Below are 12,236 nucleotides of genomic sequence, written 5' to 3'. Positions count from 1 at the left end.
CAGGCACTCCTTCCCCAGTCAGCTGCTTGGAGCCAGGAGTGGCAGGGTCAGGATCTGATTGCCAGGCAGTGCCAGCCAGGCTCCCCTCCCCCACAGCCTGTCCATCACCTGGTTTCCTGGCTGGGGGGCAGGGGCCGTGGGTTGATTCCTGTAAAGAACATGTGTTTACCTACCCTGATCCTGGTGTTTGGCAACAAGGGCTCAAACTCGAATTCAGACCCCACCTGAGCAGCCACCCGATGTAACTTTGAATTCAACAGCAGAGTTCATGTCAAGGTCTCCTTTCTCCTTGCTGGTGGATAGGACATTTCAGGAGCCAGGGCCACACAGACCAGTGTGAACGCCTGGCTCGGGGCCATCCCCCAGTGCAGTGGCAGTGCTGGGAGCCAGCAGCCCTGGGGAGGGGGGCAGGCACCGCTGAACTGCGCCTGGCACGGCTCGAGGAATGCGGAGCGGTCAGCAGCTGTGGCCAGCTTGCAGGATTTTTAGTCCATCTTGCCCGGAGCAGAACAAGTAGGTTCATAATCTTCCCACGCAGACAAGTGCAAGGGTTTTGTCATCCAGGAATGGAGCTGTCTGGGTGGTGGCAGCTGCCAGAAGCTTCTACACCTGCAAGAGAAGACAGAGAATGGACGTGGACTTGATCGTCCGGACCGGGCTGGGGGCCTGACTGCCACTGCCAGCTGTGCAGCTGTGGTCGATTACTGTTTCCCAGCTCCTCACCTTGTCCATCTGTGAAGTCAGGGTTGTGTCTGCCTTGGGATTGTTCTGTCGATTGAGTCATGCTAGGTTCTTAGTGGCCGCGCTGTGTGATTAAGGAATGAAGGCCATTATTAGCTGTGACACTGGCAGTCGGATTACAGAGGCCAGAGGCCACGCGTGGAACACCCCGGCTACTTGGTGGTGGAGCTGGGCTCAGTCTGCAGACTCCACCCAGGGGCTCTGCCCCGCTGGTTGTTCAGAGCCACAGGAAGCAGCAGTGTGCGACGAGAGGCTGGGCACTGGGCTGGAGCGGCCACGCAGGCTGTAGGCCTTGAGTAGTGGCCGCAGCAGGTGTGGGGGGAAACGGAGTTCAAGAGCGATTCGGGGCTTACAGAGGAGAGGACTTGGCTTTGAGCGCGTGGAGGCTGCAGAGGTGAGAGACGCCCAGTCTGCTTTCTGTGGCTGAGACGGGGCCAGCGGCTGGAACAGTCTGGAGCGGGTGGGTTCCAGTATGTGTTTTAGGAGCCAGTAGGAGGGACATTCAAGTGCAAGTGCCCAGGCTGTAACAATTTGTTTTTATTTGAGAGGCAGTTACAGAGATCTTCATCTGCTGGTTCATTTCCCACATAGCCACAGTGGCCAGAGCTGGGCTGATCTGAAGCCAGGAGCCAGGAGCTTCTTCCTGGTCTCCCACGAGGGTGCAGGGGCCCAAGCCTACTACACCATAGCGCCAGCCCGGCTGTGACAATTTGGACAGGCTGTGAGCGGCTGGAGCCGGAGCCCTGCTCCAGACGATGGCCACTTCCTCAGTGGACACTGACCAGCCTTTGTGGGCTTGGCCCAATGCGGTTCCACGCAGCAGGCCCTCACCTGTCTCCTTGCCACCTCCTGTGGCCTGGTGGCTCCTGACTGCCTGGGGCAGTGTTCCCAGCCGTAGTCCTAGGGCTGCAGCCCCAGATCTCAGTTGCCCAGGATTCTCCCTCACAGGTGATTGAAATGAACAAAATAAGGGGGAAATGCCACAGCAGAAGGATCAATCAAGGATTATTGATTATTCCCGCAGCGACTGCCTGCACTGCTGCTGGCTCTGAGTATCAGAGCGCTGGTCTGGGTCCCAGAGCTCTGCTTCCGGTCCAGCTGCCTGTCAGTGCACCTGGAGAAGTGGGTGAGGGCCTGCCACCCGCTCGGGAGACCCGGGTGGGGTTCCTGTCTTCTGTTCAGCCAGGCCCAGCCCTGTGTGTCGGGGCCATTTGCTGAGTGAATCAGTGGATGGAAGGGCAGGCTGTCTCCGTGTTCTGTCTTTCAAGTAGATGATTTTTTTTTTTTAATGATTTAAAAATGAGCCAGGAGCCCTGGAGCTGAGGAGAGAGGTGCTGCGGCGCAGTGGCCCTTGCCGTGGAGGGACCTGGTTGACCGAGTGAAGGGTGAGGGGGGAGGACTGGATGAACTCATGAGTGAGAATGCTTTCCGGAACAAGGCGGGCAGGTGAGGCGTGGGCGTCCTCTCAGTCCGGCCTCAGCGTCCAGCGGGGCCTGCCTGGCCCTTCCTCACAGGCCGCCCAGCCTGCCCCAGCCTGCTGGGTGGGGCTCAGGACCCGCGCACTGCCTCCTGGGGTTAGAAGTGGCCTCCAGGCTTGGGGAGGGCATTGGGAGGAGACTGAGGAGGGTGGGGGACATGGGACAGTGGGAAGGCCAAGGCCTGACAGGCAGTTTCCTGAGGTTTTTCCGGAAGGAGGGGCCGGGGAAGCTCCAGTCCTGGTTCCTGTGGCTCCACATCCTGTCCAGCCTGACTTCCTTCTTCCTGGCCTCGCCCTGCCCCTGCCCAGCCTCTGGACTGAGCTCCAGGTGCCTCCCCCCTGCCCTCAGGGCAGCCTCTGCTGCTCTCTGGTTCAAATCCTGGGGCTGCCCCTGGGCCTCTGCTTCCTGCCTGTCAAATGCAGACAGCCTTTCCTCCCTCCCCACCCCCACCCCACCCGGGGGAGGCCCCTAAACCCCAGCACGGAAGAGCGGATGAGACAGGTGCGCCCGCCCCCGCTTGCTGTGTGTGGTGCCGCCCCCTGCCTGTTCCCCGAAAGGCCAAGCTCTCACTTTCTGTTTCTGCCAGGAAGGGCGGCAGCACGCAGGGGCAGGTAAAGAGACAGACGGCCTTTTCCGGTGTCTTGACAGCCCCTTCCTCTCTCTGGCCCTTGGGAAACTCCCGCTCTGCCCGCCTGGGGGAGTGAGGAGGCCTCTGTGCTCCACGGGCAAGGGTACAGACCTGAAGTCAGATCTCATGCTCTCCCCCTCTTCTGCCACGTTCCCGCCTCCGAGCTCCCTCCCCATACAGAGAAGACCGTGGATGGCGGCCTCAGGCCTGCTGGAGCACTCCCTGGACCAGCCATGTTTGTTGCAGTTGAAACTGGGAAGCTCTGGGAAGGCCCTGGCTGGAAGCCTCTGGGGCTCCCTGGCCAGGGTGGGCCTCGCCATGCTGGGTCAGGGCCTCACTGCCATCCTGGCCTCCAGGCCCCGACACTGGGGATCCCAGGAGGGCTCTTGGCTCAGCCGATTCCTAGGAAGATAACGGAGTGGATGGCCGGCGCTGTGGCTCACTAGGCTAATCCTCCGCCTTGCAGCGCCGGCACACCGGGTTCTAGTCCCGGTCGGGGCACCGATCCTGTCCCGGTTACCCCTCTTCCAGGCCAGCTCTCTGCTGTGGCCAGGGAGTGCAGTGGAGGATGGCCCAAGTGCTTGGGTCCTGCACCCCACGGGAGACCAGGAGAAGCACCTGGCTCCTGCCATCGGATCAGCGCGGTGTGCCGGCCGCAGCGCGCCAACCGCGGCGGCCATTGGAGGGTGAACCAACGGCAAAAGGAAGACCTTTCTCTCTGTCTCTCTCTCACTGTCCACTCTGCCTGTCAAAAAAATAAATAAATAAAAAAATAAAAAAAAAAAGATAACGGAGTGGAGTTCAGTGAGCTCCAGGTGTGCAGCGGTGAGGGGCATGATGCCTTCCTCTATATACCCGCACTGTTATGGTGAACAAGGTTCTTTGTGAAGTCAGAAAGAGCCAGGCTGGGGCCAGTGTTGTGGCACAGTGGATTAACTGGCTGCTTGTGACACAGGTGACATAGCCCATACCGGAGTGCCGGTTCCACTCCCAGCTCCTCTGCTTCTGATCCCGCTCCCTGCCAGTGCGCGTGGGAGAGCAGCAGCAGATGGCCGAGTGCTTGGATCCCTGCCTCTCATGGGGGAGACCCAGATGGAGTTGCAGGCTCCTGGTTTCAGCTGTTTGGGGAGTGAACCAGCAGGTAGAAGGTCTCTATCTCACCCTCTCTAATTCTGCCTTTCAATTAAATTTATTTGTTTATTTTTTAAATAAAAGAGCCAGGCTGTGTCCTGACCACTGGTTGGCAGCTGTGTCACTCAGCTGGCTGCGTAACCTCTCCGAGCCCCATTGGTAAATGGGGGTAATGTGACTGTGTCTGTCTCATCGAGTGGCCGTGACGAGTCCAGGAGGTAGTGGCCGTTAGTAATAAGGGCACTGACCACAGGAGTGTGGTGGCGGCTCAGTGAAGTTCAGGCAGCTGTGTTATTTAGGGTCTCCCCAGTGGGGAGGGGCATGTTTGCCAACTGTTCAAGAACCCCCCAGCCTCCAGGCAGTCTTCAGGGATGGTCATCTGTCCGTCCCCTCCTCCTGGGAGCTCTGTAGCCCTTTGCCCATCTCTCCATCTCTTTGTTGTGATTGTTTATGTGTCTGTTCTCCACAAGGCTGCCGGTCCCTCCCTCAGGTAGCACCAGGGAATTCCTCTCTGAAGTCCTGTCTCACTCTAAGGGTGGGATTCTGTGGGGCCAGTCAGGGCAGGCTTCAGGGAAGAGGTGACATCGGAAGCCTGGGTGTGACGTGGAAGAGCAGTTAGAGGTCATTTCAGAGGCGGCCGGAAGTGGGGCGAGGGTCTGGCTGGCGGGGACCCCGACAAGCAGCCTGTGGGCCAGGTGGGTGGGGGCTGGGCACACGCCTCCCCTCTGGCTCTGTCTTTGCTGTCAGCGCTGCAGGGGCTGTGCCATGGGAGGGTGGCTTCCAGGGTGGCTGCCTTGACCTGAGGCCTCCCCAGTGACCCAGCCTGGCATTCCCAGGCTCAGCGCCGTCCTGGTGGCAGGCCCAGAGCTCTGTAGGTCCCGCAGAGCGGCGCTGGCTGCTGGTTGGTTTGGGGTAAGCAGGAAACCCACCTGCCACTCCTAGGAGGATTCTCCAGCGTGGGTGTATGAGGGCACTTCAAAACGTTCTTGGAAACAGAATTGGAAGGTGTTTATTTAGGGGCAGAAAATATTAGAATTCTGCATGTGTGCACGTAGGGGCAGAGAGACTTGGAACAGCCTTCCGTGCTCCGGCGCGGTTCCGGGGAACCCAGGCCGCATCCCGGCAGCCGCAGGGGCCCAGGCTCGCGGAGCTGTCCTGGCATGCTCAGGGCGTGCCTCTGGCCCAGCAGGGATGGAAGAGCGCGGGGAGCAGCTGCCACTCCTGCCACAGCTTCCCACACGCCTCCCACTGCCCCTGGGCCCCAGCTCCTAAGGCCCCACAATGCTCCCATTGTCCACTGCTCTGCCAGGCTGCCCCCCAAGAGAGCAGCTCAGAGTCAAGGGCGTGCCAGGGCCCGAGTCCCGGGCTGTAGTCTGCGTGGAAAAGCAGAGCGGTCAGACCCACAGGTCACAGCTCGGGGAGCTGGAGAGCCCTAGCCCAGGAATCCTAGGATCCGACCGTGGAGACGCTCGGGAACACAGGCCGCGTGCTCACCGTGTTTTCTCTCCGTAGTACAAGTTGCAGTTGCTCTATCCCACATCGCCCTCACTTCACTTCCAGCCATCTGTCGCCCTGGGGCTGTGGCACACTCCTTCCTTGGGGCTGATTTTATTTTAAAATTAGCACTGGATTTCCTTCTTGTGATCTTAATTAAGCTACAAACAATGTTGTGTTGGTAAGAAAGTGAAACGTTTTAAGTGAATGCTTCCAGCCCCGTGTTGTGTAGCGTGTGAAGCTGCTGCTGGCCTTGTTGGCATCCCGTATCCAAGCTTTGCTTCAAGTCCTGGCCGCTCTGTGTCCGATGCAGCTCCCTGCTACTGCTGCCAGAGAACGGGGTGGAGATGGCCCGAGTGCTGGGCCCCTGCCACCCAGGTGGGAGAGCAGGATGGAGTTCCAGGCTCCTGGCTTCAGCCTGGCCCTGCCCTGGCTGTTGCAGGTATTTGTAGAGTGAACTGGTAGATGGAAGATTGTGTGTGTGTGTGCATGTGTCTCCCTCTCTCACTCTGCCTTTCAAATAAAACTAAATGCATTTTTCAAAAGATTTTATTTATTTATAGACAGAGAGGCAGAGACAGAGAGAGAGCTCTTCCATCCACTGATTCACTCCCCAACTGGCTGCAATGGTCAGAGCTGGGCCAGACCAAAGCCAGGAACTTCATCCAAGTCTGCCATGTGGATGCAGGGGCCCAAGCACTTGTGCCATCTTCCACAGCTTTCCCAGGCCATTATCAGGGAGCTGGATGGGAAGAGGAGCCGCTGGGACATGAATCAGTGCCCATATCAGCCTACTACGCCACAGCACTGGCCCCAATAAATACATCTTTTTAAAAACCCAAATCAGTGACAGGTACTGTGTGATGTTGTCTGCACGAGGCAGAGCACCTGGAGGTACACAGACATGGCAGCAGGTAGACGCCAGGGCTTGGCGGGGGAGCGGGGTGACTGGGGAATGGGGGTTTGTGTTTGGGGAGTTTCAGTTGGGAAGATAACGTTCTGGAGACAGATGGTGGTGATGGCTGCACGCACTGCCACGCTCGAAAGCCTGAGGTGGCGAGTTTGATGTGTGTGCTTTCTCATAATCAAAAAAAGCACAATCACTAGCAAAGATGCTCTGAGCTGACTGTGCTAAGTGGCAAAGCCAGACTGAGGCCATGGTCTGTGTGTGTGTCTATGTGTGCATGTGTGTCTGTGTGTGTGTCTGTGTGCGCGTGTGTGTACGCGCGTGTGTGACTTCACTTCTGGGAAGTGCTCAGAGCAGGTGCATCCACAAAGACAGGAAGCAGCTTGGGGGTTTCCTGGGGGTGGGGGGAGCTGGGAGTGATCGCTGGCGGGTACCTTTAGGGGTGATGAAAATGTCCTGAAATTAAACAGGGGTAGTTATCGCACAGCTCGGTGAATTTGTGGAAAGCCGCTGAACTGAACACTTTTTTTTTTTTGACAGGCAGAGTGGACAGTGAGAGAGAGAGACAGAGAGAAAGGTCTTCCTTTGCCATTGGTTCACCCTCCAGTGGCCGCCGTGGCTGGAGCACCGCGCTGATCCGAAGGCAGGAGCCAGGTGCTTCTCCTGGTCTCCCATGGGGTGCAGGGCCCAAGCACTTGGGCCATCCTCCACTGCCTTCCCGGGCCACAGCAGAGAGCTGGCCTGGAAGAGGGGCAGCCGAGACAGAATCCAGTACCCCGACCGGGACTAGAACCTGGTGTGCCGGCGCCGCAAGGCGGAGGATTAGCCTGTTGAGCCACGGCACCGGCCAAACTGAACACTTTTAAAATGGGAGTTTTATTGTATGTGAATTATATCTCAATAAGGCTGATAGTTTTCAAAGTTACAACTACTAGTTCTTACAAATCTGAGCTAGAGCGACTTGTAGAAAGCCATTCTGGGGCAAGCATTGTGGCACAGGGGGCCACACCACCTGTGGTGCCAGCATCCTCTATGGGCACTGGTTCAAGTCCCAGCCACTCCATTTCTGATCCAGCTTCCTCCTAATGTGCCTTGGAAAGTAGTGGAAGACAGTCCAGGTGTTTGGGCCCCTGCACCCACCTGGGAGACCCAGATGGAGCTCCAGGTTCCTGGCTTCTGCCTGGCTCAGCCCTGACCATCACGCCATTCAAGGAATGAACCAGTGGAAAGAATTCTCTCTCCTCTTAAGTCTGCCTTTCAAATAAATAAAATAAAATTTTTTTTTTGTTTATTATATATATATATATATATTTGACAGAGTGGATAGTGAGAGAGAGACAGAGAGAAAGGTCTTCCTTTGCCATTGGTTCACCCTCCAATGGCCGCCGCAGATCCGAAGGCAGGAGCCAGGTGCTTATCCTGGTCTCCCATGGGGTGCAGGGCCCAAGCACTTGGGCCATCCTCCACTGCACTCCCGGGCCATAGCAGAGAGCTGGCCTGGAAGAGGGGCAACTGGGACAATCTGGCGCCCCGACCGGGACTAGAACCCGGTGTGCCGGCGCCGCTAGGCGGAGGATTAGTCTGTTGAGCCACGGCGCTGGCCAAAAATAAAATATTTTTAAAGATTTGTTTTATTTGAAAGAGTTACACACAGAGAGGAGAGGCAGAGAGAGAGAGGTATTCCATTTGCTGGTTCACTCCCCAAATGGCCGCAACGGCTGGAGCTTAGCTGATCCGAAGCCAGGAGCCAAGAGCTTCTTCCCGGTCTCCCATGCAGGTGCAGGGGCCCAAGAACTTGGGCCATCTTCTACTGCTTTCCCAGGCTATAGCAGAGAGCTGGATCGGAAGAGGAGCAGCTGGGACTGGAACCGGTGCCCATATGGGATACTGGCACTGAAGTGGCAGCTTTACCTGCTACGCCACAGCGCCGGCCCCTAAAATAAATCTTAAAAAAAAAAAAAAAAACAAAAAAACACATTCTGTCAGCCCCCTTGTCTTACTCCTTTTTTTTTTTTTTTTTTAAGATTTATTTGAAAGAGTTACAGAGAGAGGTAGAGATAGAGAGAGGTCTTCCATCAGCTGGTTCACTCCGCAGATGGCCACAACAGCCAGAGCTGCCCTGATCCAAAGCCAGGAGCTTCTTCCGGGTCTCCCATGTGGGTGCAGGGGCCCAAGAACTTGGGCCATCTTCTACTGCTTTCCCAGGCTATAGCAGAGAGCTAGATCAGAAGAGGAGCAGCTGGACTCGAACCAGAGCCCATATGGGATGCTGGCACTTCAGGCCAGGCCGTTAACCCGCTGTGCCACAGCGCCGGCTCCACTCCTTTTTTTTTTCCCCCAAAGATTTGTATTTATTTAATTGAGATGTAGAGTTACAGACGGTGTCCATATGGGATGCCAGCACCGCAAGCAGAGTATTAACCCACTGCGCCACAGCGTTGGCCCTTGTCTCACCCCTAAAGTTAACTACTGAGCGCATTTGAACATGCTTCCTTTCTTAATGTTTAAATTTTTCAAATTCTTCATCTACTGTATCTAAGTGTAGGTAAATATATCATATAAATAGAGAAGATACAAATAACTTATAGAATGAAAAGCTTTGTTACATAAATATTTGTATAATATAGTAAATGTATTAGTATAGATACTTATTTTTGTGTATATTCTGTAAAAATGGGGCCCTACTGTACCCGTTATTCTGCAGTTTGCTTTTTTCACTCCTTTTGAACGCTAGTTACAGAGACAGATCTACCATCTGCTGTTCCATTCCCCAGATGGCCTCAACAGCTTGGGCTGGGCCAGGCTGAAGCCAAAAGCCAGGAGCCTCCTCCAGGTCTCCCATGCGGGTGCAGGGGCCCAAGCACCTGGGCCGTCTTCCGCTGCCTTCCCAGTCTACAGCAGGGGGCAGCTGGGCCTTGAACTGGGCTCACATGGGACACTGGCGTCGCAGGCAGGGGCTTAACCAGCCGAGCCACAGTGCGTGGCCCCACTCCTTTTTTTTTTAACTAAACAACCATTTGTGTATGTGTTTTTATTTGGATGTGTTCATACCTGAGCAGGCAAACTAAGTTTTACAGACCAGGGGTGGCATCAGCTTAGCCAGCATTAGTTTATTACAGAGGAGACTCGGGAGTTGTTCACATGATGAAGGATTGCAGAGCCTCGTGGGACGCCATGGCCATCCATTCGGTCTCCAGATGTTCCGTGGACGCCCCCGGCTCGAAATAAACATCTGGAATGATCCCGGCGCCTCCGTGCTCCCCGGCTTCCACGCTGCCTGGCTGAGTCTGCACCGTCCTTAGAGCCTGTTCCCACGGCCTTGACTGTTGCTGGCAGCCCTGTGCCTTGTAATTTTTCTGGAAGCAGAAGGCTTCCTTTGGTTGCAGTTTCCACGGCACTCCTGTTGGAGAGTGGGATGGGCGTCTTCCAGCTCCGGCGTCACCAGCTCAGGTGTCACCCAGGTGGCCCCATCATTCCTTCTTAACAGCCCCTTGTTTTGCTTTTTTCCCTCCACCTGTCACCGTCTGAAATGACCTTAGTTGGTTCATGTCCTGGTCGGGTGCCTGCCTCGCCCACCAGAGCATGAGACCCGGAACCTTGTCTCGCTCCCTGCCGCCGTGGGCCCTGGTGTCCAGGCACTGGCTCCCCACTGACTCCCCTCACGGGTGCTCAGTGGGCATTTGGTGAGTGTCCCTGCTGGGGCAGGGTCTGGAAGACTGTTCCAAATGGACCACGGTCGCTCCTGCTGCTTCGGAGGTGCCTGCGACTGAGGGTGAGGTTAACCACAACTTTAGCTTTATTTTCTTTGTAAAACCTTTGTAAAAGATCTGTTTAGTTGAAGGGTAAAGCATTGTGTGGAGGGGACAGATCTTCCATCTGCTGGTTCACTCCCCAAACGGCTGCAACAGTCAGGGCTGGACCAAGAGGAAGCCAGGAGCCAGGAACTCCCTCTGGGCCCCCCGAGTATTGGGCCATCATCTGCAGCTTTCCTAGGTGCGTTAGCAGGGAGCTGAGTGGAAACTGGAGCAGCCGGGACTCACACTGGTACTTGGATAAGGGATGCTGGCATGCAAGCAGCAATTAACCCCCTGTGCCACAACGCCAGCCCCTCTTTAAATTGTTGGCATGGAAAGGCTACTTCCGTCTTTAGAAATCAAACAGAAAAGCACCGAACTAAGTGTTCACGTCGCTCAGCCCCCATCCTGAAATCCTGGCTCGACAGCAGGTGGCTGACTTGCCCGTCTGTGGCTTCTGACCTCACCTGTGCACACACACACACCTTCCACCCGGTCCTGCGTTTACAGTGTGCTCAGCACAATCTCGCCCATTGTCTCCCCTGATTACCCATCACCCTGAGACGAGGGCCAGGCAAAGATTATCCCCAGTTTACAGGGTAGGAAATTGGGGTTCCCAAGGGTGAGCTGGCCGGCCTGTGGTCACATAGCTATGATCAGGCAGGTGCTGATCATGACGAGGTGAGCTGACTCAGAGAATGGGCTTAACAGGCCCGCAGATAGATGGCTAATGGGGGCCAAGCGCTGGGCTGTGTAAACTATTATGGCATCGGGAGGAGTTAGGGTTGGATCCGGAGCTGTCCTCAGGGACCCAAGGGGAGCCTTGAAGGCTGCTCGTGGACAGGAATAGAATTGCTCATGAGGTTTTTGTTTTTAAAGATTTACTTGGAAGGCAGACTGATAGAGACCTTCCATCTGCTGGCTCACTGCCCAAATGGCCAAAGCTAGGAGCCAGGAACTCCATCCATGTCTCCCACATGGATGTCAGGGACTTAAGTACCTGGGCTCCTGCAGCCTTCTGGGCTGGCTCTGAAGTGGAGTAGCTGGGATTCCAACTGGCACTCGAGTACCTAGCAAGCTGCAGCTTAACCCGGTGCACCACCACGCCGGGCCCTGCTCCGGGGCTTTAATGCAGGTCCTGCATGGTCTGTGACTGTCAAGGCAGGTGCTGGCCTCAGATCCTGAGCCCAAATCTCGGATTTAATTAAAGGAAGCGCCTGGAACCCTGCCTTCCTGAGTCACTTCCCCTAAGGGACAGGGCATAAAGGAGGGGGCAGTGCAGGGCCAAGAGGGGCAGGCCAGGCAGTGAGGCCATGGCAAGGCCTTCCCAGGGGGTCTAGGAGGCCACATTCTGGGCCAACATGGTGGCCTTCCAGTTTTGGGCACACCCAGGGGTATGAGGCTGACCCAGGTTGGCCTACCTTGGTCCCCGGGCCCTGGGCCATAACTATATTCTGAATTGGGACTCGAAGTATTGAGGAGGTGGAAGTCCCTAAACTGGCTTCTCTCCTTGATCATGTATCCAAAAAGGCCCATGTGACAAGTGGACATTGCTAGGTCACAAGTTTCCCAGATAGCAAATATCAGTTAAAACCTGTGACTGATGACCCACATGTCAGGCACTATTTTTTTTTTTTTAAGATTTATTGATTTATTTGAAAGAGGCAGAGGGGGGAGAGGTTTTCCATCCGCTGGTTCACTCTCCAGATGGCTGCAACCGCTGGAGCTGCGTCGATCCAAAGCCAGGAGCCAGGAGCTTCCTCCAGGTCTTCCACGCAGGTGCAGGGGCCCAAGCACTTGGACCATCTTCTACTGCTTTCCCAGGCCACAGTAGAGAGCTGGATGGGAAGTGGAGCAGCTGGGACTTGAACCTGCGCCCATGTGGGATGCCGGCACTGCAGGCAGTGGCTCCACCTGCTATGTCACAGAGGCACTTTTTAAAAAGACCTATTTATTCGTTTGAAAGACAGAGTTACACACACACACCAAGAGATCTTCCGTCTGCTGCTTCATTCCCCCAAATTGTTGCAACAGCCAGGGCTGGACCAGGCCAAAGCCAGGAG

The sequence above is a fragment of the Lepus europaeus genome, chromosome 10, assembly GCF_033115175.1.
Source record: "Lepus europaeus isolate LE1 chromosome 10, mLepTim1.pri, whole genome shotgun sequence".
In the NCBI taxonomy this organism is placed as follows: Eukaryota; Metazoa; Chordata; class Mammalia; order Lagomorpha; family Leporidae; genus Lepus; species Lepus europaeus.
The sequence above is the reverse complement of the archived record's forward strand: the minus strand, read 5'-3'. Positions refer to the sequence as shown.